The following is a 27,517-nucleotide window of genomic DNA, read 5'->3' as shown; positions in this document are numbered from 1 at the left end:
TATAAAATAATTTTGGCTGATGTCTGTGTGAGAGATGACATGTTCCCTAGGTGGCTGGTCTCTTAGGTTAGAGTGGAGTACTGGATATTTTTGGCCTGGTCTTATTTTGGGGCTCTCTTTGGTAGCAAGAAGAACAGGGCTCTCCCAAATTGTGAAAGTCTTGACAACCAGCCTAAGGAGTTTGAAGTCCTGTGAGTGGGGAACTAACTACCAGAGGCTTTCAGTGGGAAGTGACCTGGTCAGATTGTGTTTCAGGACATACGCTCTGGCATCTGGTTTGTTGCAGCTGCGGGGAGTCTGCCTGGGAGTCAGATCTGAGCTGGGAGAGCAGTGGCAGGAGAGCCATTTGAAGAACTGGCAGGCCTTGGTGAGTGACCAGTGTGGGTGGTGGTGGGTTGGGGGCTGACGATGACTTGGAGCTGTGTGTGGTTTGGGCTCCTGGGTGGGTCAGGTGCCATTTGCCCTGAGGTAAGGATGAGGGATAGGTTGGCCTGGGACTGAGATGCTAAACGCAGCTTTGGGTATGTTTGTATGAGATGCCTGTGGACTGTCCTGGTGGAAATACTGTATGGACAGTGGGGAGAAGCTCTATGAGGAGGCCAGGCTGGGGTGAAGAAGTGGTGGAGGAAGCGACGGAGAAGAGGGAGTGTGCCCAGAACCTGTCTCAGCTTGGCCTGGTCCCCTCAGCACAAGGCCATGGGTGTGCAGGCCTGAGCTCTACTCTCTGTCCACCTTTTCTGTTGATCAAAGTGATTTTTCAGGGTTTCAGCCAGATGGATATTCTTTGCCTAGGGATCACTTATTAACTGTCTATAAATCATTTGGAAAATGGGGGCTGTGGGTCGATGAGGGAAGAGAGGGGAAGGAGGGAAGACAAGCAAGGGCTTTGGAGAAAGTTAATAGAAAAGAGTAGGCAATCAGAACACACTGACAAAACACTTGACATTCATCATAAAATAAAGCACAATGTAAATTTAAACTTTCGTTGAGAGCCTGGCATCCAGGGGCAGAAGAAGGGTGGTGAGATTAGCAGGGCACAGGGCAGAGGTAATTTAGGATTAAGCTAGCAAAGCAACTTGCTCTAGAAATCCTTAGCTTAAAAGTTACTTGACCTGTCAGTTTCTTGGGAGTGATGAGTTTTATATGTACATATTACAATATAAAACATGATGTGCTTACTAATTATAGTACAACTGACAACTAGTAGAACAGCTAGTACCCAGCAAATACTGTGCACTTACTACCTGCCAGGCAGTGTGCTAAACATGGTAAATAACTAGATCACCTCATGAGCTCCCCATAAACACATGTGGTGGGTACTTTTATGAACCCCATTTTATAGATGCGGGGGCTCAACTGCAGTCATCTGCTCAGCTCTCTGCAGCTCTTGCACAGGAGCCAGAGTCTGAAGCCAGGTCTGGGGACTTCACAACCTGTGCTCTTAGCTACTCAGAGTCAGGTGGGGCAGTGAGAAGGTAGGACTTTCTGAGATGGTCTTGATTATTTGTATCAGAATTATCTGGGATGTTTGTTAAAAATTGAGATCCACAGGTCTCACCCTGCAGCAACCAAAAGCAGAATTTCTCTAACATGGATAGTTGAGACTACTGAGAGGGGGCTGGATGTCTGGGTTCCGGAAGGCAGTGGAATCTTGGCTTCTTTAGTCACCCACAGTTTGGGTCTGGTCCCTCTGTGAATCAACAATGCAGTCTACGCTTGTTTTCTTCCTCTGGGCTGTTGGAGGGGTACATTCCTTCCCGAGAATGTATGAAATCATGCTGACATTTATGATAGGGAGGCATTTGGAGGCAGCGTCCTTTATTCACATTTTCCTTTCACCCTTCATTTGCCTCTTTCCACTCAAGGTGGGTTTCACTTCTCTCCCTGTCCCCTGGCGTAGCTTACCATCTGGGTGATACAGAGACTAGGGGAGGGCAGAGGAACAAGGGAGGGGTTCAGGCTCTGTGGGGGCCATGCTGAGAGGGGCAATGGCATTGCAGGTGGAGCTTTCCATGCAGTTTAGCTGCTTCACCCTGTGAGAGTGGGGACAGTGGAGCCACAGCCTGGGATGTGGGGTAGAGACCCTGTCACCCATGGCAGTGGGCTTTTCTGAAATGGAGGGTTAATCTCCCTAAGGGCTCCAAGCCAGGCAATGCAGATAAATGGGAGGAAATAACAGTCTTCATTTCACCCCTTGCTGAATTTGGAGGGCCGATCCAGTTACACCCCTACCTTGAGTGAGGACAAGGGAGTTTTATACAGTTCACTTTGAGGGATATTCCCACAGCAGCCTCCTCCTCCAGGAGTTGTAGAGGTAGGGGGAGAGCCCGGGGCTGGGAGTGAGGAGAGCTGGTTCTTAGTAGTGTGTGAACTGAGTGTTACCTGAGAAAGTCACTAGCCTACCCTGGACTTGGGTTTTCTTATCTGAAGTTGAATTTCCTTGAGATAATGTTTTCTGTTCCTTCTTGCCCTCAAGCTCTGATTCTATGATTAGTAGCAGAAAGGCAGAACCTTGAATGCTGTTTCTGTCACGTGTGCCTCCCTTTCCCCAAATGAGCAAGTTGGCAATTCTATTGGTGTCTCTTCTTGCACTGCTCTGTGTTTATTTCAGTGGCCTGAAGACGTCCACCGTGGGTGTGGTGGGGAGAGTCTTTGGAGCCAGGTGCCCCCATTGGCCCTGGGGAAGGAGGGCCTAGTTGCAGTTCTCTGCCATTGCACAGAATACTCATGTTTTGGTTTGATATTATTTCTTTTCCTGTTCTTCCACCTCCTTCACAGCCTTACCTTGAGCATCACATTCAGTTTCCGGAGTGGGTTATGTTTGGATGACTTTCCGGGCTCTTTCCTGCCTGTGGTTCCCTGAAACAAATAGCAGGAAATTCTTTTCATAGCCATCAGGGCTTCCATTTCGTGTTTTCCTCTTTCTCCACAGAAGCGAACAGAACATACAAGGCACAGAGACACGAGTGCATGCTCTAGCTCCCAGCATTCATCTGTGTTGAAGTGTGATGGGGTTATGTTCTTAATATTGTCTGGGGGCTCGCTGCACACTTATTTGAGTCATGTGGCATCCTGATGGCTTGTGTGTCACTGTCATTTAGTTTAGTGCAGGTGCTGAGAATGTGCATGCCTGTTACAAGTGCCTGAGTGTGCTTGTGGTTCAGAGTGTGGGGTCTAGGTTGGTTGATGCTGAGAGGAAGTGATTCAGGAGCTGGTTTGTTCTGTTTCTGCTCTTTTTTGCAAAATACTACTAACATGCTGTCAGATAGTTAATTAAAAAGGTGTTAGAAATTTCTTTAATCTGGTCTGAAATTCACATTGTTTTATTCTCGGGTATGTAATGTGTGAGGGTGTGGAGAGGTGGAGAATGAAACACCGGGCCTTCCTGAGCAGTTGAGGCTGGTTCTCAGAAATTAGATGTTGATTATTTAACTCTCTCTGTCCTTGGATTTGTGAGCAGGATCCAGAGGACTGAAGAGCTTTGGTGACAGAGGTATTATGTTGTTTTGGGATGATTAGAGACAAGTTGACAAGCAGGAAACAGGTCAAGTTTGTGGCTTGTTTCTAATTCCAACCTTTAAGAATAATTTAATTTCACTAATACTGTCACCTACTCCAACTGTCAGGTGCTGAATTTTCAAAGATAAATGAAATTTGCTCCCTGTCCTTTTTTTTTTTTTTTTAAAAGATTTTATTTATTCATGAGAAACACACAGAGAGAGAGGCAGACACACAGGCAGAGGGAGAAGCAGGCTCCATGCAGGGAGCCTGATGTGGGACTTGATCCCAGGTCTCCAGGATCACGTCCTGGGTCAAAGGCTGGCACTAAACCACTGAGCCACCCAGGGATCCCCTGTCCTGAATTGTTAATAGTTGACCTTTCCTTGGATAGGACTTTCTGGGCCCAATTCCCTCAGTACCTGATTCTTGCACCAGAAAGCCTTTGGGAGCTCTCAGGACCAGACAGGAGAGGTCAATGCTAGAATGGCGGATGCAGGAGAAAGGGGCAGGAGTCCAGCTTCCTGTGCCGTCTATCTTTTTCAGGAGCACAGTGACTGTGGGAGATAGGAAACTAGGCTCCTTCAGAAACGTTGCAATAGGTAAGATGGTGGGAATGGCAGCTCCAGTTGTCCCTCACCTTGTCTCTCAGCTCCTCACGACTCAAGAACATGCCCTCAAGCAATCCCAGAGATGGACAGTGAGTGCCTGTTCTGTGAGGCCTTGGAAGCAAGATTGGTTAGCTACTCTTAAGAACATCAGCAGTGAGCAGCGAACATCAGCAGTGAGCGGCGCCTGGGTGGCTCAGTCGATTAAGCTTCCCACTCTTGGTTTCAGCTCAGGTTGTGATCTCAGGGTTGAGATAGAACCCTGTGTCAGCTCTGCATTCAGCATAGAGACTGCTTAAAATTTTCCCTCTCTCCTTCTCCCTCTGCCCCTCCCACTCTTTCTCTCTCTCAAATAAATAAATCTTAAAAAAAGAAAAAAGAACATCAGTAGTGAGAAGGGAGGGCAATTTGAGGCCTTGCAGAATTATCTTTAGGGAATTACAGTTACTTCACTCCATTCAGACCTAGAGATTGACAGTAGCTAATGCACTAAAAATGCTCAGACTGACTGGTGCCAAAACTTCTTCTGACTGGGGTAGTACTTCCCCTCCCTATGGAAAACATTTCGCTAAGACTTCGTGATGTCCTTTTGTGACTTCTTTTCCTTTTCAGTATTGCCTTTTTTTTTTTTTTTTTTTGCATTTATTCTATGCAGAATTTATTCCCGGGCCATAAGTTTTTGTTTCTTCAGTTTCTTCTGGGATATCTTTTTCTTCTGTGCAACCTCTTCTTCTGGTTTAGGAACAATCTGCTCTTTTTCAGTAAGAATCATCTCAATGTGGCAGAGAGAGCTCATGTATGGATTAATCTGGCCATGAGCCCTGTAGATTCTATATCACATCTTGGGGGCTTTATTCACCTGGATGTGCTCAATGACCAGAGAATCTACATCTAAACCCTTAAGTTCAGCATTACTTTCCGCATTTTTAAGCATGTGCAGTAAAAATTCAGCACTCTTCTTGGGCCACCGACCCTGTGTCCAGCCCCACTGTTTGGCCTGTGCACACCTACCAACTCCACCATTGTAGCGACGGAATGGCACATACTGCTTCTGCAAAGTGACATCTTTCAGATACTTGGTGGCTTTTTGAATATGCATACCCTTGATGGCTTGGGTAGTTTCACGTGTGTTCTTAAAGTGAACACGAAGATTTGAACCTCTCGACTTGCATGATTTTGTAGGGTTTTCTGGGTCCAGCGAGTAGCCAACCATCTCCGGAGGTCACCTTAGGCTGCTCGGGGGAAGAGGAAGACCAGTATTGCCTTTGAAACTCATTTCAGCTTGAGGTCACTGGTGTAAAATTACTTGGGGTAGGGTGAGTGAAAATTTTTACTCTACATTCTTGTGATCAGCTCTGGGCCTGCACATTTTTACTTCTCCAGGTTGACGCCGGGAGCTTCATTCCAGCGGGGGTCCTTTTGTAGCTCTTACGCCAGCCCAGTTGTTCCCTATGCAAGACTTCAAGTGCTGGGATTTCTTAGATGTCCATGTGCCTTTAGAGTCAGGTAGACCAGACCTGGATTTAAGTTCACACTTTGTTCTTTATTAACTGTGTGACCTTGGCACGTAGCTTAAGCTCTCTCTCTCTCTCTCTCTCTCTTTTTTTTTTTTTTAATTTATGATAGTCACACAGAAAGAGAGAGAGAGGCAGAGACATAGGCAGAGGGAGAAGCAGGCTCCATGCACCGGGAGCCCGACGTGGAATTCGACCCCGGGTCTCCAGGATCGCGCCCTGGGCCAAAGGCAGGCGCTAAACCGCTGCGCCACCCAGGGATCCCCTTTATTTTTATTTATTTATTTTTTTATTTTTAAGCTCTCTTAATACCCAGTTGCTACACTCCTTTCAAATGGAGATGATACCTACGTAATACTTACTATAAGAGAAATATGCATTGAGTGCCTATTTATTAATTCAATTAATCCTCATACATTTCTAGGAATTAAGTGCTAATGTAATTGCTATTTTTCAGATGAAGAAATGAAGGCACAGAGAAGTTAAGTAGCAGGACCAAGTTAATGCAATGTGTAAGTGGTGGAGCTGAGATTCTGAACTTGGGCAGTTTGACCCCAGAGTTTGTGTCCCTAACTACTGTACTAGACCTTTTATTCCTAGTATGTTAACAAGAATTCATAGAGACCAACATTTAAAGCACTGGGTATAGTGCTTGGCGCATACTAGGTGCTCCGTAAATGGTACCTCTTTCTACCAGAGTGGAGGAGCCTGCTAACACATGGGCAGCTGGAAGATGTGGCCCTGAGTCCGGGTCAAAAGGGAGGCACAGGAGTCCTCCTGCTGACATGGAGTTTACACAGTGTCAGGGCTCCTACCAATCTGTCTCTTTTAGATAGGGCTTATTGGCAAAAGTCTTGTCCTTGTAATCCTAAAGTTGCCCAACAGGCCCCGAAAGGAAAACACAGAAGCTGAAACTGGGTGGCCATAGGGAGGGGCTCCCTCCCTGCAAGCCAATGCTCGAGAATCACTTCTCTGATTCTGCTTCAGAGGAGTTTGACCTCTCACTTCCTGACATCTAATGCGTTTAATGTGTGTAAACTGGACCTGCCAGTTTACACACAGAGCCACCCAGGTTTTCCAAATAAGCCACCTGTGGAACAGAGTGAGGCTACTGCCTAAATTGGCACAGGGGAAGGGGTTGTGCCTGGAAGCCAGAGAGACCCATATGTGGGCTTCAGAGGAGGGCGGTATCAAGCTGGCTCTGCTACCTGGTGTTGTGTACCTTGGCTCTCCACCTGGCCCTGGGAACGGCTTGGTCAGCAATGAACGGTTCCGGCACACCTACTCCACTTGAGGTGCCAGCGGGGTTTAGAGGCCACAAGGCTTTGGATTTCCTTCATGGCTTTGCCACTTTTTAACTGGGTGGCCTTGGCCTTTTATTCATGTTCTCTGACTCTCAATTTTCTCATTTGTGAGAAAATTGTGAGGATCAAGGGAAATAACATACATAAAGCACCAGAACAACAATTCACATACTGTAGGTGCTCAGTAACTGCTCTCAGTCATGGTTGGGTGAAGTTGAGGGGTGGGGGAATATAACATACGGTTTTTTGCCTTTAAGGAAGTTATAGTCTGGGCGGGGTCAGCGGTAATGAGACAAGTAAACATAAATCACAATGTCATAGGGGCAGCATATAATGTAACACAGGGCCCCAAGTATAACAGACATGAGAATTTTTGGGGTTCAGATGTAGGAGAGCTTCCCTGGACTAGGCTGCTCAGAGAAGGCTTCCTAAACAAGTGAACTGTATACATGTGCAAAGTTTGGGAGGATGACAGAGTGGCATTCGAAGAAAGTATCTGAGAGGAGACCAAGCAGCGTAAGTTTAGAGGAAGGAGAGGAAACCAGTTGGATACCCCTAAAGGATAGAACCATCCATCCTTGACAAAGTTCAGGCAAAGGCAGATATTCCAGATAGGATTTTTTAAAAGATTTATTTATTTATTTATTTGAGAGAGAGAGAGAAACTGAGTGTGTGCACATGATGAGCAAGTGGGGGGTTGGAGCAGAGGGAGAGAAGCAGACTCCACACAGAGTGCAGAGCCCAATGCAGGGCTTGATCCCCCCACCCTGAGATTATGACCTGAGCCCAAACCAAAAGAGTTAGATGCTCAACCGACTGAGCCACCCAGGCTCCCCCTACCCCAAACAGGTTCTTTAAAAAAGACAGAGAAAGGTGAGTTTCAGGCAAAATTTTAGAAGAAATTCCAGGGTTTCAAAATTAGAGTGGTCTGTAGGTAGGACAAAAGAGTTGGCTGCCAGTAAGCTCAGTCCAGATTAAAGCTCAAGAGAGATACTTAGAGGGCAGAAAGAGAAGTAAACCACTCCCCCACCCCCACCCCATCTGGACCTGCCAGTTTACACACAGAGCCACCCAGGTTTTCCTAAAAGGGAGTGAAAACAAAGTCAGGTCAAATCCTTGGCGCAGGGGCCTGAGGAACTGGATCTGTTAATCTAGGAAGTTCAGACTTTGGCATGTGGTATCCAGTGAGAATTCCCTGGTTAGGCTCTGGCTATCCTTGGCTGGAAATGTTTTTCTTTGGAAAAAAAAATTTTTTTTTTTTTTGTATTTTTTCTTTTCTTGTTTCTGTTCATAGTTCCTACTGAAAAATTAGTCTTGGCTGAATTAAGTAGAAAAGGTTTGTTCTTACCTAGCCAGAATAACTAGGGTGATTGTAAGAACAGCTCTGGAAAACAATGTGGTTGTGGCCATGGCCTTCCCGTTGCCCTTTTGATAACTTTAATAGCATGATTGTATTGTCATTATGACCTATTTTTTATCTGACTGAGTATATATTTAACTTCCCTCAGTCCTCTGAAAGCAACTTAAGGTTGGAAGCTGTGTCTTTACTTCTCTTTTTTTCTTTCTCTTTTCCTTCTTTCCTTCCTTCCTTCCTTCCTTCCTTCCTTCCTTCCTTCCTTCCTTCCTTCCTTCCTTCCTTTCTTCCTTCCTTTTTCTTTCTTTCTCTCTTTCTTTCTTTCTTTCTTTCTTTCTTTCTTTCTTTCTTTCTTTCTTTCTTTCTTTCTTTCTTTCTTTCTTTCTTTTCAATTTGCCAACATATAGCATATCACCCAGTGCTCATCCCTCCAAGTGCCCCCCTCAGTGCCTGTCACCCAGTCACCCCAAAGCCTGCCCACCTCCCTTTCTACTACCCCCTTGTTCATTTCCCAGAGTTAGGAGTCTCTCATGTTCTGTCATCCTCACTGATATTTCCCACTCATTTTCCCTCCTTTCCCCTTTATTCCCTTTCACTATTATTTATATTCCCCAAATGAATGAGAACATACACTGTTTGTCCTTCTCCGATTGACGTACTTCACTCAGCATAATACCCTCCAGTTCCATCCACATTGAAGCAAATGGTGGGTATTTGTCATTTCTAATGGCTGAGTAATATTCCATTGTATACATAAACCACATCTTCTTTATCCATCTTTTGATGGACACTGAGGCTCCTTCCACAGTTTGGCTATTGTGGACATTGCTGCTATGAACATTGGGGCACAGGTGTTCCGGCATTTCACTGCATCAGTATCTTTGGGGTAAATCCCCAGCAGTGCAATTGCTGGGTCATAGGGCAGTTCTATTTTTAGCTCTTTGAGGAACCTCCACACAGTTTTCCAGAGTGGCTGTTCACATTCCCACCAACACTGCAAGAGGGCCTTTCTCCATATCCTGGCCAACATTTGTTTCCTGTCTTGTTAATTTTCCCCATTCTCACTGGTGTGAGGTGGTATCTCATTGTGGTTTTGATTTGTGTTTCCCTGATGGCACATGATGTGGAGCATTTTCTCATGTGCTTGTTGGCCATGTCTATGTCTTCTTCTGTGGAATTTCTGTTCATGTCTTTTGCCCATTTAATGATTGGATTGTTTGTTTCTTTGCTGTTGAATTTAATAAGTTCTTTATAGATCTTGGATACTAGCCCTTTATCTGATACGTCATTTGCAGGTATCTTCTCCCATTCTGTAGGTTGTCTTTTAGTTTTGTTGACTGTTTCTTTTGCTGTGCAGAAGATTTTATCTTGATGAAGTCCCAATAATTCATTTTTGCTTTTGTTTCCCTTGCCTTCATAGATGTATCTTGCAAGAAGTTGCTGTGGCAAGTTCAAAAAGGGTGTCGCCTGTGTTCTCCTCTAGGATTTTGATGGATTCTTGTTTTACATTTAGATCTTTCATCCATTTTGAGTTTATCTTTGTGTATGGTGTAAGAGAATGGTCTAGTTTCATTCTTCTGCATGTGGCTGTCCAATTTTCCCAGCACCATTTATTGAAGAGACTGTCCTTTTTCCAGTGGATAGTCTTTCCTGCTTTGTCGAATATTAATTGACCATAGAGTTGAGGGTCATTTCTGGATTCTCTGTTCTGTTCCATTGATCTATGTGTCTGTTTTTGTGCCAGGCCACACTGTCTTGATGATCACAGCTTTGTAGTACAACCTGAAATCTGGCATTGTGATGCCCCTGGCTCTGGTTTTCTTTTTTAATATTCCCCTGACTATTCAGGGTCTTTTCTGATTCTACACAAATCTTAAGATGATTTGTTCCAACTCTCTGAAGAAAGTCCATGGTATTTTGATACGGATTGCATTAAATGTGTAAATTGCCCTGGGTAGCACAGACAATTTCACAATATTAATTCTTCCAACTCATGAGCATGGAATAAGCATAAGATACCTAGGAATAAACCTAACCAAAGAGGTAAAGGATCTATACCCTAAAAACTATAGAACACTTCTGCTTCTGACTTTTAAAGTAACTGCCAAGAACTACTGACATTATAGGTACCTAATAAATATTCATTAAATCTGAGGCTTTTCCATGTGCCTCATACACAGATTCTCATAAATGCTTGATATTTTTCATTCATTCATTCAATCAATCTCTTAATAAGTATTTAGTTTCCTGAATGCCTACTAAATAGTAAGCATTATATTGGGCATATACTGGAAATAAAAACTAAAGGTTTTAGTGGTCCTTAAGGAGCTCATGGTCTCATAAGAGAATCAGATAAACAGGCAGTTAACAGAGTAGAATGACAAGTGTTGTGACTGAGGGACAGGAAGCAACTCGAGACTGGCACCTAAGCATATTTTTATTAATTTTTATATTACTAAGACTTACCACAGTGCATGATATATTGTGGGTGATGGTAGACATTTGTTCCGTGATTTTGAAATTCATTTTTTGGTACTTTAAATATGTTTCATGAAATATATTGTAAATGTTGATTAGGTGCTTATTCCTCCTCAAAAGCCTTTTATTTATATTTATTTATTTTGCCTTTTATATCATATTTTAATGTACATGTACTAAAGGTTTTTGGTATTTTAATGTTCACGTTTAAAGATTTTTAGAGGACTAGAAATGGCAAGACAGAACTCAACCATATGGGTTGCATATGGGTTGTATGACTATATGACTATACCAGGTTATTGACAAGAACTGCAATATGCAGAATAGGGCCAGTCTCCTCTTATGACACAGAGAGCAGCATACAAGATAAATATGGAACACAAAAGCATAATTGTTGCAAGCAATCTTGTTGTTTCAAACATTTTCTTGAGTTGCTTCCTGGGTCCCATTAAAAAGCATGCCCTGGCTAATGCAGCAGTATTTCCAAGGGTATAAAATGCTGCAGAAAGCTTTAGGCCACCAGGAAGCCACAGAAATCCAGTTCTTTTTTTTTTTTTTTAAGATTTTATTTGTTCATTTGAGAGAGAAGGAGAACACCAGCTGGGCAGAGGGAGAGGGAGAAGCAGGCTCCCCACTGAGCGGGGAGCCCAAAGTGGGGCTCAATCCCAGGATCCCAGGATCATGACCTGAGCCAAAGGCAGACACCCAACCAACTGAGCCACCCAGGTGCCCCTCACAGAAATCCAGTTCTAAGGATAGAGAAGAAAATGCCAGACACGAAGCAGAAGACAAATTACTTCTACCTGGTATTGACACTAAGGAATGAGGCATCCAGGACCTGTGAGGTCAGTTGTCCTGGGCCCTCAGGACAGCTTCTCCATGGCCCTACTCCCCTTCCACACTGGCAGCACCCTGCTTGCTGACCCCCTCAAAAGCCTTTTAAATTTGTAGTGTAGTGGGTAACTAGGCATACCGAGGCCTGGAGGAGAGGAACTCTAAGAGATGGGAGAAGTTAGCAGCATGGGAAGTAAGTTACTTCTCACAACTATTTAAAAGCTGAACTGAAACAATTCAGAATGGTTCTAGGTTCTAGGCCAAAAGCTGTAGGTTCTTAGAAAGTCCTATTGGGTGATTGGGAACCTCTAGGTTTCCTTTACCACCTACCATTATACAAATTGCTTTTGTTTTTCCTTATATATTTTATTATTTTTTTAAGATTTTACTTATTCATTTGAGAGAGAGAGAGAGAGAGAGAGAACAAACACCAGCGGGGCAGAGGGAGAAGCAGGCTCTCCAATGAGCAGCAAGCCCAGTGTGGGGCTCAATCCCAGGACCCCAGAATAATGACCTGAGCTGAAGGCAGAGGCTTAACCAACTGAGCCACTCAAGCGCCCCTCTCCTCACATATTTTAAACTACAGTTAGACTAGATGACTCACCATGTTTTCCTGATTCTTTGTCTTTCGGTTTCTTTTCTTCATTAGGAATGCCTCCTCCTTTATGCCATTACCATCATCCTTCAGTTCCCTGCTGAAATGCTACCCTCTTTCGCTGAAACCCTGTGGAAGAAATAGTCTTGCTACCCTGAACATCTCAGCTTTTAGACCCCCTCATAGTACTTAATGCTATTACTAGAATTATATATGAGTTATCATTCTTATTCCCCCTAGGAGGAAAGGATCTAATTTTATGTATTTCATAGCACAGGACCTTGTAAATGTTGAATGAACCATGTGACAGAACTATATTACTGGTGTAATGTGGTGGTTAATTTTACATGTCAACTTGACTGGGCCGTGGGGTGCTCAGATATTGGTTAAACATTATTCTGAAGGTTTTTGTATGAGATTAACATTTAAATTGGTAAACTGAGTAAAGCAAATTGCCCTCCCCAATGTGGGTAGACCTCATCCAATTAGTTGATGGCTCGAATAGAACAAAAAGGTTGACCTTCCTCTGAGTACGAAAGAATTCCTCCTGGCTGTCTGGGACATCAGCTTTTTTCTGCCTTCAGACTTGAACTGAAACATTGGCTCTTCCTGGTTTGGAGCCTGCCGGCTTTTGGACTAGAACTACACCTTTGGCTCCCTTGGTCTCTAGCTTCCTGACTTACCCGGAAGATCTTGGGACTTGTCAGCCTCTTTAATCAAGTGAGCCAATTCTTTATAAATCTCTTTTTTTGTATCTGTCTGTCTGTCTATCTAATCTCTGTATCTCAATATATATCCATCCTATTGGTTCTGTTTTTCTGGAGAACCTTGACTAATATACTTAGGTCCTGAATTTTAGAAATATTCAGAGAAAGGAAAATAGTTTGATCTACCTTTCCTGGAATTGAATTAACATGGGGCACACTTTTAAAATGATACTTACCTTTGATACCCTTTCATCTCCCAAATGCTTCTCATGTAAAGCTTCTCTCTTTTCTGAGATTTCAGGCACATAGGACTTGGATGCTTCCATCAGCCCTCCGCTATAGTACCTGACTGAGGTCCACCCTGCTCCTCATGGAAGGCCCCAATTTTCCTTGCTTTTGAGTCCTCTTCCCAACCCTGCTCCATCAGAGCCCCATGGTAGGTCTGAGGTAGGTGGTTGAGGGGAAAGCAGCATGACCATTCAAGTGATACATGTGTAGCTAAAAGCCCTCTAATCTCATAATCATTTGCTAAATCAACTGGGTGAGATATCAAGTAATTTAATAAAGTGGGGTGAAATTTTTAGGCAGTGTGGAGATGATACTTTTGAGTAACTGCCCCGGGGGGCAGGCAGGACAGCCTTCCTGACCGTCAGTCCTAGGGTCAGGACCTCTTTTGCACTTGCTGCTTAGGCAGATTCTTCCCTTTTCCATTTCTGAAACCACAGCTTCTCTAAGAACAATAACAAGTGAGCACTCCCACAGAGAGAAACTGGGGTGGAGACTCTGCTGCTGGCACAAAAAGAGAGGGAGAGGAAAGGGCAACTGTTTGCATCTCCACTGGATCTTTATAAGTTAGCAAATACTTAGGGTTTTGAAAGGCCCATTTTAGAGAGGCAGAGACATGGGGAGAGGGAGAAGCAGGCTCCCTCTGGGGAGCCTGATGTGAGACTCAATCCCACGACCCCAGGATCACACCCTGAGCCAAAGGCAGACACTCAACCACTGAGCCACCCAGGTGCCCTGATTTTAGCCACAATTAAATCATGTTTCCCTCTTTGTATTTACAATAGGAATGTTTTGTTTCTTTTTTATTACACCTCTCTTTGGCTCTTCTCTTTACATGGCCATCATCTCTGCTACCATATACACTCCTGTCTTCCCTGCTCTTTCCTTTCTCCTCAACCTCCTGGTAGTATCAAATTGTTCCTTGGTCCTATTTAAGTTAAGACAAGAAAATTATGAGACTCACATGAGTTTGGATAACATATCCAATAAATACTGGCACTTTAAAAGTAGTTGTCCTGGAAAGAAAAAAAAGTAGTTGTCCTGGGTGGCTATACATTTATTCTAACTTTGAGTTGTTACTCAAAACAGTTTGGTATTTATCATGTAGAGTTTCAAAACTAGTCTGAGCCCTACATAAGACCAGTTTCACTTCCTTAGTAATCACACCTAGTATTACAGGGGGCCTCCCACTCTGCTTTAATTTATTTGTCTTCCTATTCCCAGTTCCCCTTTTCCTCCCTTGCTCTAGTCTCCAGATAAGAGGAGTTCTGGGGTCAGATAGGGCAAGGCTCATTGACACAGAGAGGCTTTAAAGAGAGAGTGGCACACTGCACAAGACTTTGACCTTTAAACAAAGCATGCTTAAGCTGCTCTTTTTTTTTTTAAAGATTTATTTATTTATTAGAAAGAGTGAGTGAGCAGGGGGGAGGGGCAGAGGGAGAGGGAGAGAGAATCTCCAGCAGACTCCCTGCTGAGCATGGAGACTAATGCAGGGCTCAGTCTCACCACTCTGAGATCATGACCTGAGCTGAAACCAAGAGTCAGAGGCTTAACTGATTGAGCCATCAAGGAGTCCCTAAGCTGCTTCATTTTTTTTTCAAGGTTTTATTTATTTATTTATTTATTTATTTATTTATTCATTCATTCATTCATTCATTCATTCATTCATTCATGAGAGACACAGAGAGAGACACACACAGAGAGAGAGAGAGAGAGACAGAGAGACAGAGACCTAGGCAGAGGGAGAAGTAGGCTCCATGCAGAAAGTCCAACATGGGACTCGATCCCAGAACTCCGGGATCACGCCCAGAACCAAAAGCAGACACTCAACTGCTAAGCCACCTAGGTGTCCCTTTTTTTAAAGGTTTTATTTATTTATTCATGAGAGACACAGAGAGAGAGGCAGAGACATAAGCAGAGGGAGAAGCAGGCTCCCTTTGGGGAGCCCAAAGTGGGACTCCATCCCAGAACCCTGGGATCACAACCTGAGCCAAGGCAGACGCTCAGCCACTGCGACACCCAGGTACTTCTAAGCTGCTCTTTTTATTTATTTATTTATGTATGTATGTATGTATGTATGTATGTATGTATTTATTTATTTATTTATTATTTATTTATTTATTTTTAAAAGCTTTTCTTTTTTGTTTTTTTAAAAAGATTTTATTTATTTATTCATGAGAGACACAGAGAGAGAGAGAGGCAGAGACACAGGCAGAGGGAGAAATAGGCTCCATTCAGGGAGCCCAATGTGGGCCTTGATCCCAGGTCTCCAGGATCACATCCTGGGCTGCAGGCGGCGCTAAACGGCTGTGCCACCAGGGCTCCCCTATTATTAGTTTTAAAGATTTTATTTATTTATTCATGAGAGACACACAGAGAGAGTGACAGAGACATAGGCAGAGGGAGAAGCAGGCTCCCCGCAAGTAGCCCAATGCGGGACTCAATCCCAGATCCCGGCAATCCCGGGATCATGCCCTGAGCCGAAGGCAGATGCTCAATCAATAAGCTACCCAGGCACCCCTAAGCTGCCCTTTTTTTTGTTGTTGTTATTTTGGATATATATATATTTTTTGTATATAAAAGCTGCTCTTTTTTTTTGTAAACTTAAATTTTTTTTAATTTTATTTTTTTATTTAAAAAATTCTTTTATTGGAGTTCAATTTGCCAACATATAGCATAACACCCAGTGCTCATCCCATCAAGTGCCCCCCTCAGTGCCCATCACCCAGTTACCCCAACCCCCCGCCCACCTCCTTTTCTACTACCCTTTGATGGTTTCCCAGAGTTAGGAGTCTCTCATGTTCTGTCATCCTCACTGATATTTCCCAGTATTTTCTCTCCTTTCCCCTTTATTCCCTTTCACTATTTTTTATATTCCCCAAATGAATGAGACCATATGTTTGTCCTTCTCCGATTGACTTACTTCACTCAGCATAATACCCTCCAGTTCCATCCACGTTGAAGCCAATGATGGGTATTTGTCGTTTCTAATGGCTGAGTAATACTCCATTGTATACATAGACCACAGCTTCTTTATCCATTCATCTTTTGATGGACACCGAGGCCTCTTCCACAGTTTGGCTATTGTGGACATTGCAGTTATAAACATTGGGGCGCAGGTGTTCTGGCATTTCACTGCATCTGTATCTTTGGGGTAAATCCCCAGCAGCGCAATTGCTGGGTCATAGGGCAGTTCTATTTTTAACTCTTTGAGGAACCTCCACACAGTTTTCCAGAGTGGCTGTACCAGTTCACATTCCCACCAACAGTGCAAGAGGGCTCCCCTTTCTCCACATCCTCTCCAACATTTGTTGTTTCCTATCTTGTTAATTTTTATCATTCTTACTGGTGTGAGGTGGTATCTCATTGTGGTTTTGATTTGTATTTCCCTGAGGGCAAGTGATGTGGAGCATTTTCTCATGTCTAAGCTGCTCTTTTTTTTTTTTTAAGATTTTATTTATTTGTTCATGAGGGGGAGAGAGAGAGAGAGAGAGAGAGAGAGAGAGGCAGAGACACAGGCAGACGGAGAAGGAAGCTCCATGCAAGGAGCCTGACATGGAATTTGATCCTGGGTCTCCAGGATCAGGCCCTGGGCTGAAGGCAGCGCTAAACCGCTGAGCCACCCGGGCTGCCCTAAGCTGCTCTTTTTATTTTATTTTATTTTTATTTTTATTTTTTTATTTTTAAATTTAATTAAAAATTTTTTTAAAATAAATTTTTATTTATTTATGATAGTCACACATTTTTAATTTATTTATGATAGTCACACACAGAGAGAGAGAGAGAGAGGCAGAGACACAGGCAGAGGGAGAAGCAGGCTCCATGCACCGGGAGCCCGATGTGGGATTCGATCCTGGGTCTCCAGGATCGCGCCCTGGGCCAAAGGCAGGCGCCAAACTGCTGCGTCACCCAGGGATCCCTAATTTAAAATTTTTTCAAGTGCTCTTTTTAATGGGACTTTCTCCAGTGTCCCATTTTCTGCTTTGTGATCCCCTCCTCAGCCTTTTTTTACAGGAAATAAACCCCCCAAAATAAAAAACCCCACTAAATACTGGGGCTGGAAATCTGGCCTTGAATTGTTATGCCAGTGGAAGCCCGGGGAGAATGAGTAAGGAGAGGTACTTCAGAGGGCTCCGTTTCCTTCTGGTCCTGGTAGTTAATGTTCTACCAGCATTTCCCACTGTTGGGGAGACACTGCCCAGGGCAGAGTGCACTTTGTACAGAGCTGTGATTTGAGGGAAGCCTGCATCTGACCCTCTTCCTGCTTCATCTGTAGAGTCTGTAGCTATCAATAGTCTTGTATCTTTTTAGTTCTTAAGCTCTGGATATTCATATTCTCTTTCTCTTTGAGTCTCTGCTACAGGGAAAAATGAAGATGTTTATTGGCAGTGGGGAACCCTGAAATTTGCAAAACAAAAATGAACATATAGCTGAACTTCCTGCCCTTCACGTTTCCCTTTACTCCCCAGCAGTTTCTGACCCTCTCAAAACCCCAGTGAGATGTTAGCTGATTGAACAAATGTATCTACAGGATTTTCTTAATGATGGAGCTATATTTGAAGGCTTTAATGTTACCGTCTTACCTGCTTTTCTCTTTTCTAGAAGATTCTACTTCTCACAAATAGGTATGAGACCAATGATCAAGAAATTCAGCCTCCCTTCATCCTAATGAATTGCAGAATAAATGATGCACAGGCTATTTAGATAATACAGCTGTGGGGAGAGAAAAAAAGGAGGCATTGGAACATCTGCCAGGGAAGATACCAGAGAGCACCATTAGTGAATGAACATCTCTGGAGGAGAGTAAGGGAGGAGGTGGAAACAAAGAAAGGAGCTAAAGGAAGCCAAAGAATTGTAGGAATTAAGGGTATAATCCAGAGCAATAAAGGGGGCTAGGTGAAGGCTTTGGGTGGTCCCTTCCTTAGTGCCTGAAAGAAGAGTTGCTTGATTAGTGGCTATTGTGGATATGGCCTTAGGGTAGGTTGTGGGGATATAGAGATAAATAAGATATAGATAGTCCCTACTTTACAAGTATACAGTTTAACAAAAAGAGGATAAATAACAAGTACAAATTAGATGAGATTTAGGGGTGCCTGGGTGGCTCAGTCAGTTAAATGACCAACTCTTGATTTCAGCCCGAGTCATGATCTTGGGGTCCTGGGATGGAGCCTTGGGTTGGGCTCTGCACTCAGCAGGAATTCTCTATCTCCCTCTGCCCCTCCCCCAGGTCTCCCTCTCTCTCTCTTAACCAACTAACTAACTAAATAAATCTTAAAAAAACCCCAACAATCCAAATTATTTTTTTTTTTTTTTTTTCCAACAATCCAAATTAGATGAGAGTTTCAAAATGTTTGGTATTGTGGGCTGAGCTACTGCTACCATTACCAGCAGTTAACACATTCTTTAAATTGAAGTCTAGTTGGAGTGCCTGGGTGGCTCAGTCGGTTAAGCATCTGCCTTCAGCTGAGGTCATGATCCTAGGGTCCTGGGATTGAGCCCTGTGTTAGATTCCCTGCTCAGTGGGGAGCCTGCTTCTCCCTCTCCCTCTGACTCTCCCCTCTGCTTGTGCTCACATATTCTCTCTCAAATAAATAAATAAAATCTTTAAATTGAAGTATAGTTGATATACAATATTATATTAGTTTCAGGTGTACAATGTGGTGATTCAACAATTATATACATAATGAAATGCATACTACAAGTGTAGTTACCATCTGTCACCATTCAAAGTTATTACAGTATTATTGACTGTATTCCCTATGCTGTGCTTTTCATGCCCATGACTTTATTTTATAACTGGGAGTTTATACTTACTTTTTTTTTTTTAGAGAGCACGTGCATGTGGGAGTCGGGTGGGGTGTGGTAGTGGGAAGTGGGAAAAGGGTTAGAGGGAGAGGAGAGAGAGAATCTTAAGCAGGCTCACCATGGAGCCCGATATGGGGCTCACCTCAGGATTGGGAGATCATGACCAGGAGATTATGACCTGAGCTGAAACCAGGAGCCAGCTGCTTAACCAACTGAGCCACAAGGGGTCCTGGGAAGTTTGTACTTGTTAATCCCTTCACCTCTTTCACCCATCCCCCCTCACACACCTCCCCTATGGCAACTACCAACTTGTTCTCTGTATTTATGAGTTTATTTCTGTTTTGTTTGTTTAGATTCCACATATAGGTGAAATCATATGGTATTTGTTTTCTTTCTTTTTCACTTAGCATAATACCATCTAAGTCCATCCATGCTGGTATGATTACATTCTTTTTTATGGCTGAGTAATATCCCAGTGTGTGTGTGTGTGTGTGTGTGTGTGTGTGTGTGTGTATACCATATTTTTTAAATCTATTCATTTATCAGTTGACACTTAGGTTGCTTTCACATCTTGTCTATTGTAAATAATGCTGCAATAAATGTAGGGGTGCATTTATCTTTTTGAATTAGTGTTTTGTTTTCCGCAGGTAAATACCTAGAAGTGGAACTGCTGGATCATATGGTATTTCTGTTTTTAATTTTTTGAGCAACGTCCATACTGTTTTCCATAGTGGCTGAACCAATTTACATTCCCATCAACAGTGCACAAGGGTTCCCTTTTTTCCATATCCTTGCCAGTACTTGTTATTTCTTGTCATTTTGATACTAGCCATTCTGACTGGTATGAGGTGATATCTCATTGTGGTTTTGATTTGCATTTTTCTGATGATTAGTGATGCTGAACATCTTTTCCTGTAACTCTTGGCCATCTGTATATGTTGTCTTTGGGAAGTACTTATTCAGATCCTCTGCCCATTTTTTTTAAAGTTTATTTTTAATTTTCTTTTCTTTTCTTTTTTATTTTATTTTAAAGATTTTTATTTATTTATTCATGAGAGACACACAGAGAGAGAGGCAGAGATACAGGCAGAGGGAGAAGCAGGCTCCATGCAGGGAACCCGATATGGGACTCGATCCCGGGTCTCCAGGATCACACCCTGGGCTGCAGGTGGTGCTAAACCGCTGTGACACCAGGGCTGCCTTAATTTTCTTTTAATAAGTAAATTCTACACCCTGTGGGCTTGAACTCAGGACCCTGAGATCAAGAGTCGCATGCTCCATTGACTGAGCTGGCCAGGCTCTGCCCATTTTTTAATTGGGTTTTTTTTTGGTATTGAGTTTATGAATTCTTTATATATTTTGGATATTAACCCTCTTATCAGATATGTCATTTGCAAATATCTTCTCCCATTCAGTACAGTGCTTTTTCATTTTGTTGATGGTTTTCCTTTGCTGTGCAAAATAGTTTATTTTTTGTTTTGTTCCCCTTGCCTAAGGAGACAGATCCAGAAGAATATTGCTAAAGGCTGATATCCAACAGATTAGTATCTATATATTTTTTTAGGAGTTTTATGGTTTTAGGTCTTAAGCTTAGGACTTTTTTTTGTTTTTAAAAAATTATTTATTTATTCATGAGAGACACAGAGAGAGAGGGAGAGAGAGAGAGGCAGAGGGAGAAGTGGACTCCTCGCAGGGAGCCTGAAGTGGGACTCGATTCCAGACCCCGGGATCACACCCTGAGTTGAAGACAGATGCTCAACCCCTGAGCCACCCAGGTGTCTCAAGTTTAGGTCTTTAATCTCTTTTGAATTTATTTTTGTGTAATAAAGTGGTCCAGTTTTATTCTTTTGCATGTAGCTGTCCAGTTTTTTCCAGCACCATTTATTGAAGACATTGTCCTTTTCCCCATTGCATATTTTTGCCTCTTTTGTATGTAATTGACCTTATAAGCTTGGGTTTATTTCTTGGTTTTCTGTTATGTCCCATTGATCTATGTGTCTGTTTTTGTGCAAGTACCGTGTTTTTTGATTACTCTGGCTTTGTAGTATTGTTTGAACTCTGGGATTATGATACTTCCAGCTTTGTTTTTTCTTGAGATTGCTTTGGCTATGTGGGGTATTTTGTGGTTCTGTACACATTTATTCTAGCATGGTGAAAAATACTATTGGTATTTTGATAGGGATTGCATTGAACCTGTAGATTGCTTTGAGTAGTATGGACATTTTAACAATATTAATTCTTCCAATTCATGAGCATGGTATATATATCTTTCCACCTATTCCATTTATCTTCAGTGTCTTTCATCAATGTCTACAGTTTTCAGAATATAGGTCTTTCACCTCCTTGGTTAAATTCATTCCTAGGTATTTTATTCCTTTTGATGCAATTGTAAATGGGATTATTATTTTCTTAATTTCTCTTGCTGGTATTATTATTCATTAGAAATGCACAGATTTCTTTCCTTCTTTTTTTTTGCAACATATTTCTATATATTAATTTTATATCCTGTAGCTAACATTTATTGTTTGTCTACTGTCTTCTAAGCATTTTACCCATGTATTAACTCATTGACTTTTTTTTTTTTTAAGATTTTTATTTATTCATGAGAGACACACAGATTGAGAGAGAGGCAGAGACACAGGCAGAGGGAGAAGCAGGCTCCACGCAGGGAGCCCCATGTGGGACTCGATCTGGGGTCCCCAGGATCACACCCCGGGCTCCAGGCGGTGCTAAACCGCTGCACCACCGGAGCTGCCCACTCATTGACTTCTGACAATAGTCCTGTGAAGTAACTTGCCTCAAGTCTCGGAGTAGTTACCTTAATAGCAGGACCTCCAAAGCAGGTAGTCCGGCTCCAGAATATGTGCTCCTAAATAACGTGATCTCTGGTAAGTCATCCAAAGCATATGCGGGAACTCTGCTGCTTCACATCTGCGTGCTTTTGTACCATTTGTTTGCCCTTTTGCCTATAATACGTTTTTGACTCTGGTCAAGGGGAAGACTCCCCCCCTTTTTTTTAAATAATAAATTTATTTTTTATTGGTGTTCAATTTGCCAACAGAAAGAATAACACCCAGTGCTCATCCCGTCAAGTGCCCCCCTCAGTGCCCGCCACCCAGTCACCCCCACACCCTGCCATCCTCCCATTCCACCACCCCTAGTTCGTTTCCCAGAGTTAGGAGTCTTCCATGTTCTGTCTCCCTTTCTGATATTTCCTACCCATTTCTTCTCCCTTCCCCTCTATTCCCTTTCACTATTATTTATATTCCCCAAATGAATGAGACCATATAATGTTTGTCCTTCTCCAATTGACTTATTTCACTCAGCATAATACCCTCCAGTTCCATCCACAGGAAGACTCTCCTTTAACATCTTCTCTGACTTCTCTTGCTTATCCTAGGGGCAGTCACTGTCCTTGGAGCTTGACTAGCACTTTATCAAATTTTGTAAACTACATAGTAGTGTATTTGTCGGAAGATCTGATTCCTTGTGTGTTCTAAGCTTCTGGAGAGCAGGGGCTTTTTTTTTTTTTTCTGGAAAATCTCAAACAGTTATAAAAGTTAAGCTAATAATAAAATGATTCTACATGTGCTCATCACGCAGCTTCAGCAATTATTTTGTGGCCGGTATTGTTTCATATATTCTCCTTCTCAAACCTGGATTATTTTTTAAAAATTTTATTTATTTATTTATTTGAGAGAGAGAGAGAGAGAGAGAACTGTGGGAGAATGAGAGAAGAAGCAGACTCCCTGCTGAGCAGAGAGCCCAACGTGGGGCTTGATCCTAGGACCCCAAGACTGTGACCCAAGCCAAAGGCAGACACTTCACTGGTTAAGCCACTCAGGCACTTCAAACCTGGATTATTTTGAAGTAAATTTCAGAATCAGATAATTTCTTTTTTTTTTTTTTTAAGATTTTATTTATTTATTCATGAGCAACACAGAAAGAGAGGCAGAGACATAAGCAGAGGGAGAAGCGGGTTTCGTGAGGGAAGCCTGATGTGGAACTTGATCCCAGGACCCTGGGATCATGCCCTGAGCCGAAGGCAGACGCTCAACCACTGAGCCAACCAGACACCCAAGACATTAAATAATTTAAGATTTCAATTGTATTACTTAAATACAAGGTATCTTTACAAAAAACATAACAATACCATCATCGCACTAAAAATATTTCTCAATATTATAAAACATTAACTGCTTTTTTTTTTTTGACATTAACTGCTTTAATGTCTTCAGTTATCTCATGATTTCCCCCTCCCTTCCCTTCTCTTTCTTTCCCACCTTTTTGTTCCTTTATTTCTTTCTTTGCTTACCTCCCCCCCCCCTTTTTTTCAAAAAGCAGAGTTGTTTGAATAAAAATTCAAGGGCTTTATTTATTTATTTTAAAGAATTTTTATTTATTTATTTGACAGAGAGAGAGTGAGCACAAGCAGTGGGAGCTGCAGAGGGAGAGGGAGAAGCAGGCTCCCTGCTGAGCAGTGGGCCTGATGCAGCTGCATCCCAGGACTCCAGGATCATGAACTGAGTGAAGACAGAGGCTTAACCGATTGAGCCACCCCGGCACTCTTTAACAGCTTTATTTTTTTAATCTTCATGTTCTCATCAGCACCTGGCTTAGTGCTTGACTTATAGAAATCCTCAGTAAATGTTTAGTAAATGACTCATTAGAAATCTCTAAAATGGCCTAGTTGAATGAGTGTAGCCTTACTGTCATATTTGTTTGGTTTCTTGGGATGGCTTTTGGTTTGTGGTACTTTAGTTAGGGATTGACTTAGGTGCTGGCTACTGTCAGTGCTTGTGAACATTACTAAAGTTTTGATGACAGTGAGTGTGTTTGTGACTCAGATATTTATGTGCTAGAAGGAAATAGGCCAGGTTTTCTTGTCTCTGTTTTTTGTCCTTAGTCTCTTGTTATTTCATTTTGAGTTTGGACTGACTACATTTGGCTTTTTTGTTCTTTCTTTAAAACAAGGACCCTGGAGGAGCTCCTTGAGAGCATGAACAGAGTTCACATTGTTGGTGGTAGATTTTGTACCTGATAGATTGAATCGGATGCTCCTTCACTTTATTTTTAAGAATTGAGATAAAATTGAAATACACTGAAATGCATATAGATCTGGGGTGCCTGGGTGACTTAGTTGGCTAGCTGTCTGTTGTCTTCTGCTCAGGTTGTGATCCTGGGGTCCTGGGATCCAGCTCTGAACCAAGCTCCATGCTCTGCAGGGAGTCTACTTTTCCCTCTGCTCCCCTCCCCCACTTGTGTTTGTGCTCTTTCTCTCTCAAATAAATAAAACATTTTTTTTAAAGGGAATGCATACAGATCTTAAGTGTACCATTTGATTTTTAGTAAATGTATACATCCATATAATCACCACCTGAATTGAGATGTCGAAAATGGCCCACAAAGCTCCCTTGTACACCTTTGCAGTCCATTCCACCCCCTATGGTGAATCCTAACATCATTAATTATTATTATTATTATTGTTGTTGTTGTTGTTTTTAAAGATTTTATTTATATCTTCATGAGAGACACAGAGAGAGAGAGGCAGAGACACAGGCAGAGGGAGAAGCAGGCTCCATGCAGGGAGCCCGACGTGGGACTCGATCCCAGGTCTCCAGGATCACGCCCTGGGCTGAAAGCAGCACTAAACCGCTGAACCACTCGGGCTGCCCAACATCATTAATTATTATTGCCGATTCTTGAGCTTCATTTAAATGGCATCATATGGTATGTGCTCCTTCGGGTCTAGCTTCTTCATAGCATAATGTCCAAAACATTATCTCCAAAAGATTCATGTATCTCATTTTAGCAGTAGTTTGTGCCCATTTTATTCCTGATTAGTATTCCCTTGTATGGATATACCATAGTCTGTTTGCCCATTCATATACTGATGGATATTTGTGGTTTTTGGCAATTGTGAATAATGCTGTTGGAAACACTCATGTATAACTCTTTGTGTGGATATCTATTTTCATTTCTCTTAGGTAGATACCCAGAAGTGGGATTGCTGGACTATATAAGTATATTTAACTTTATAAGAAAATGCCAGACTCTTTTCCAGAGTGATTGTGTCATTTTATATTTCCACCAACAATATGAAGACTATTAGCTGTTTCCCATCCTCACATTAGGTGGTATCAGCAGTCTCTCAAAGTTTAGCTACTTGCCAATCATTTTATTCTGAATACTTCTCTGTGCCTTGCAGAATAGAATATTCATTTTATGCTCATCACATGGAGTATTCTCCCAACTCCTCAGTTTTTCAGCTTACTTATGTTTTATGTTTTAGGTCAGTATTTCCCAACACGGAATATATGTGAGAATCACCTGGGAGTCTTTCCAAATAGCCCAGGTCTCATTGCAGACACATTGTACCAGCTGCATTCTCAGGGATTGTTCATGGGCTCAATATGTATGTTGGAAAAGTTCCCTAGGTAATTCCAATTTATATTCCTAGCTAAAAACCACTGCTTCGAGGCTCAAGGCCTACTTGTGATAACAGAGCTTCTTCATCCTGCTTATACATTAACAGGATCTGGGGGAGCTTTCAACACTCACCAGAGCCAGGGTTCCAGCCCAAACCAATGAAGTTCTCTAGGGGTGGGGCCCAAGTGTCAATTTTTTAAAAATTTCCCCATCATTCTAATGTGCAGCCACATTTCCCATTGGATTTCTTAGTCTTTTCTTGTGGCATTTATTCCTTTCGATCTTTAAATTATGATAGTTCTTCATGTCTTATCTCTTAGGCATTATGTTCCTAGCCTTTCTCATTTCTGTGTCTTTCATGGAGTCTGACATTCACCCTTGTAGCACAGTAGGTGCTCAACAAGCATTTCACGAACATATGAATTGGTCATCAGAAAAAGATCGCAGTCACAGGTAGGTTGTATCCTGAGTCTCAGGGTCCCCGTCCTCCCTGGCGTTGGAGTTGTGATGTCCAGTGTGGGGTAACTCCTGTGAGATTACAGAGTGAACCTTGCCCTGTTTGGTATTTGTGTTCAGGCATATCACTGGGACTAAGGATTATATGTGTATATGGGGTAGAGGAGCAGGGTCGGGTAAGGAGACAGATTTAATTAGAATGGAGGAGTTATATTAGAGTTGTGATAAAGAAAGTAAGAAGTATTAGTAAAGAGGGGGAAATTTAAGCTTACCTAATGGCCAGAGTAGGCCAGTACAGATTCTTGAGCAGAGAGTGAACCAATTTTTTGGAGGGTAGTGAGGCAAGAGTAAGCAAGGAAGATTGCAGTAGAGAGACCAGAGACAAGGAGTCAGGTTGTACTTCCAAAATAGTTGTTGAGGGCCTGGGTTATTTAGCGTCATGGGAATGAACAGAACAATGTATGAGAGGTATTAAAGAACCATCAGGTTTTGTGATGTGTCAAATCCCAGAAACCAAAGAGCAACATGGATGAAACAGTGGTATTGTGGAAAGAGATGAATGAACTGCTGGGTGAGCCTGTGGGGTCAGGGTGGGAGGCAATATAAATGAGGAGGAATTTCAGAAGGTGTTTGGATGTGAGCTCAGGAGTTCTGGGAAGTAGTAAGGCTAGAGATACAGATGTAGGAGCCATCTGCAGAGAGGTCATTGAAGCTGTGGAAGACAGTGGTGCAGGAAGTATTCAGTCCAGGTGTCACTACTAAATCTGATGTGGGGTGCAATGCATAGGTCAATGGGTGGAAGGAAGAGAATGTCCAAGAAGGAAAAGTTGTCCATGGTTTTAGATGTTGTAAAAGTGAACAACGTGAGGATGGTGAAAATATCTTTGAATTGGGCCGAGGATGGATACTGACTTCATGCTGCATCTAGCAGTCTCAAGCACAGAGGCAGCGCTGCAGAGAGGCCAGGAGAAACCAGGTGATGAGGATGGGGGCACTCAGCACACATGTTTCTATGGCTTGGAAGTGAAGGAAATGAGAGAATAGGCTAATACTTAGTAGGATTAATAAATGAAGGTATTCAGTTTAGAAGAGATCTAACCCCCACGAGGGCAGGAAAAAAAAAAAAACTGGGGACAAGGAAGAGATAGAAGGTGCTAGAGAGGGGAGTGGTCTGTGTTACTGGACCTGTGGAGGCTTTGTGAGCCAGAGCTGTGCTGCTGCGTCTGATTCACGGGAGCCACCTGTGCAGGAAGTGTCCTTTGTCTATAATAAACAAGCCCAGAGATCTTTTACTCATGAAATCCTCTTCTGTCCCAGAAGAAAATAGTCATTTTCTTCCAAGTAGGTTGAAACTATGGCCTGTTGTTTCTAGATAGACTCACTTTGTTAATAGGCATGCAAATGACTTTAACTTTCTTTCTTTCTTTCTTTTCTTTCTTTCTTCTTTTCTTTCTTTCTTTCTTTCTTTTTCTTTCTTCCTTTCTTTCTTTCTTTTTCTTTCTTTCTTTCTTTCTTTCTTTCTTTCTCTTTCTTTCTTTCTTTCTTTCTTTCTCTTTCTTTCTTTTTCTCTTTCTTCCTTCCTTCCTTCCTTCCTTCCTTCCTTCCTTCCTTCCTTCCTTCTTTCCTTCCTTCCTTCCTTCCTTCCTTCCT

At 42.5% G+C, this 27,517-nt stretch overlaps 1 long non-coding RNA gene across 16 annotated transcripts in view; it reads left to right on the top strand.

Annotated features, from left to right (window-relative positions):
- LOC140604607 (uncharacterized) overlaps positions 1–27,517 on the top strand; it is a 110,713-nt gene that overhangs the window by 62,498 nt on the left and 20,698 nt on the right. For 6 of the 16 annotated variants that reach the window (XR_012007432.1, XR_012007446.1, XR_012007449.1 and 3 more), the window contains 6 exons: positions 287–367; positions 6,078–6,132; positions 12,770–12,905; positions 13,194–13,328; positions 19,630–19,664; positions 21,571–24,473. This is a non-coding gene — a long non-coding RNA (uncharacterized lncRNA). The other 10 variants (XR_012007435.1, XR_012007442.1, XR_012007443.1 and 7 more) reach the window with 8 other exon arrangements.

This window comes from Canis lupus, chromosome 1, assembly GCF_048164855.1.
Source record: "Canis lupus baileyi chromosome 1, mCanLup2.hap1, whole genome shotgun sequence".
Classification (NCBI taxonomy): domain Eukaryota; kingdom Metazoa; phylum Chordata; class Mammalia; order Carnivora; family Canidae; genus Canis; species Canis lupus.
The sequence above is the reverse complement of the archived record's forward strand: the minus strand, read 5'-3'. Positions and strand labels throughout refer to the sequence as shown.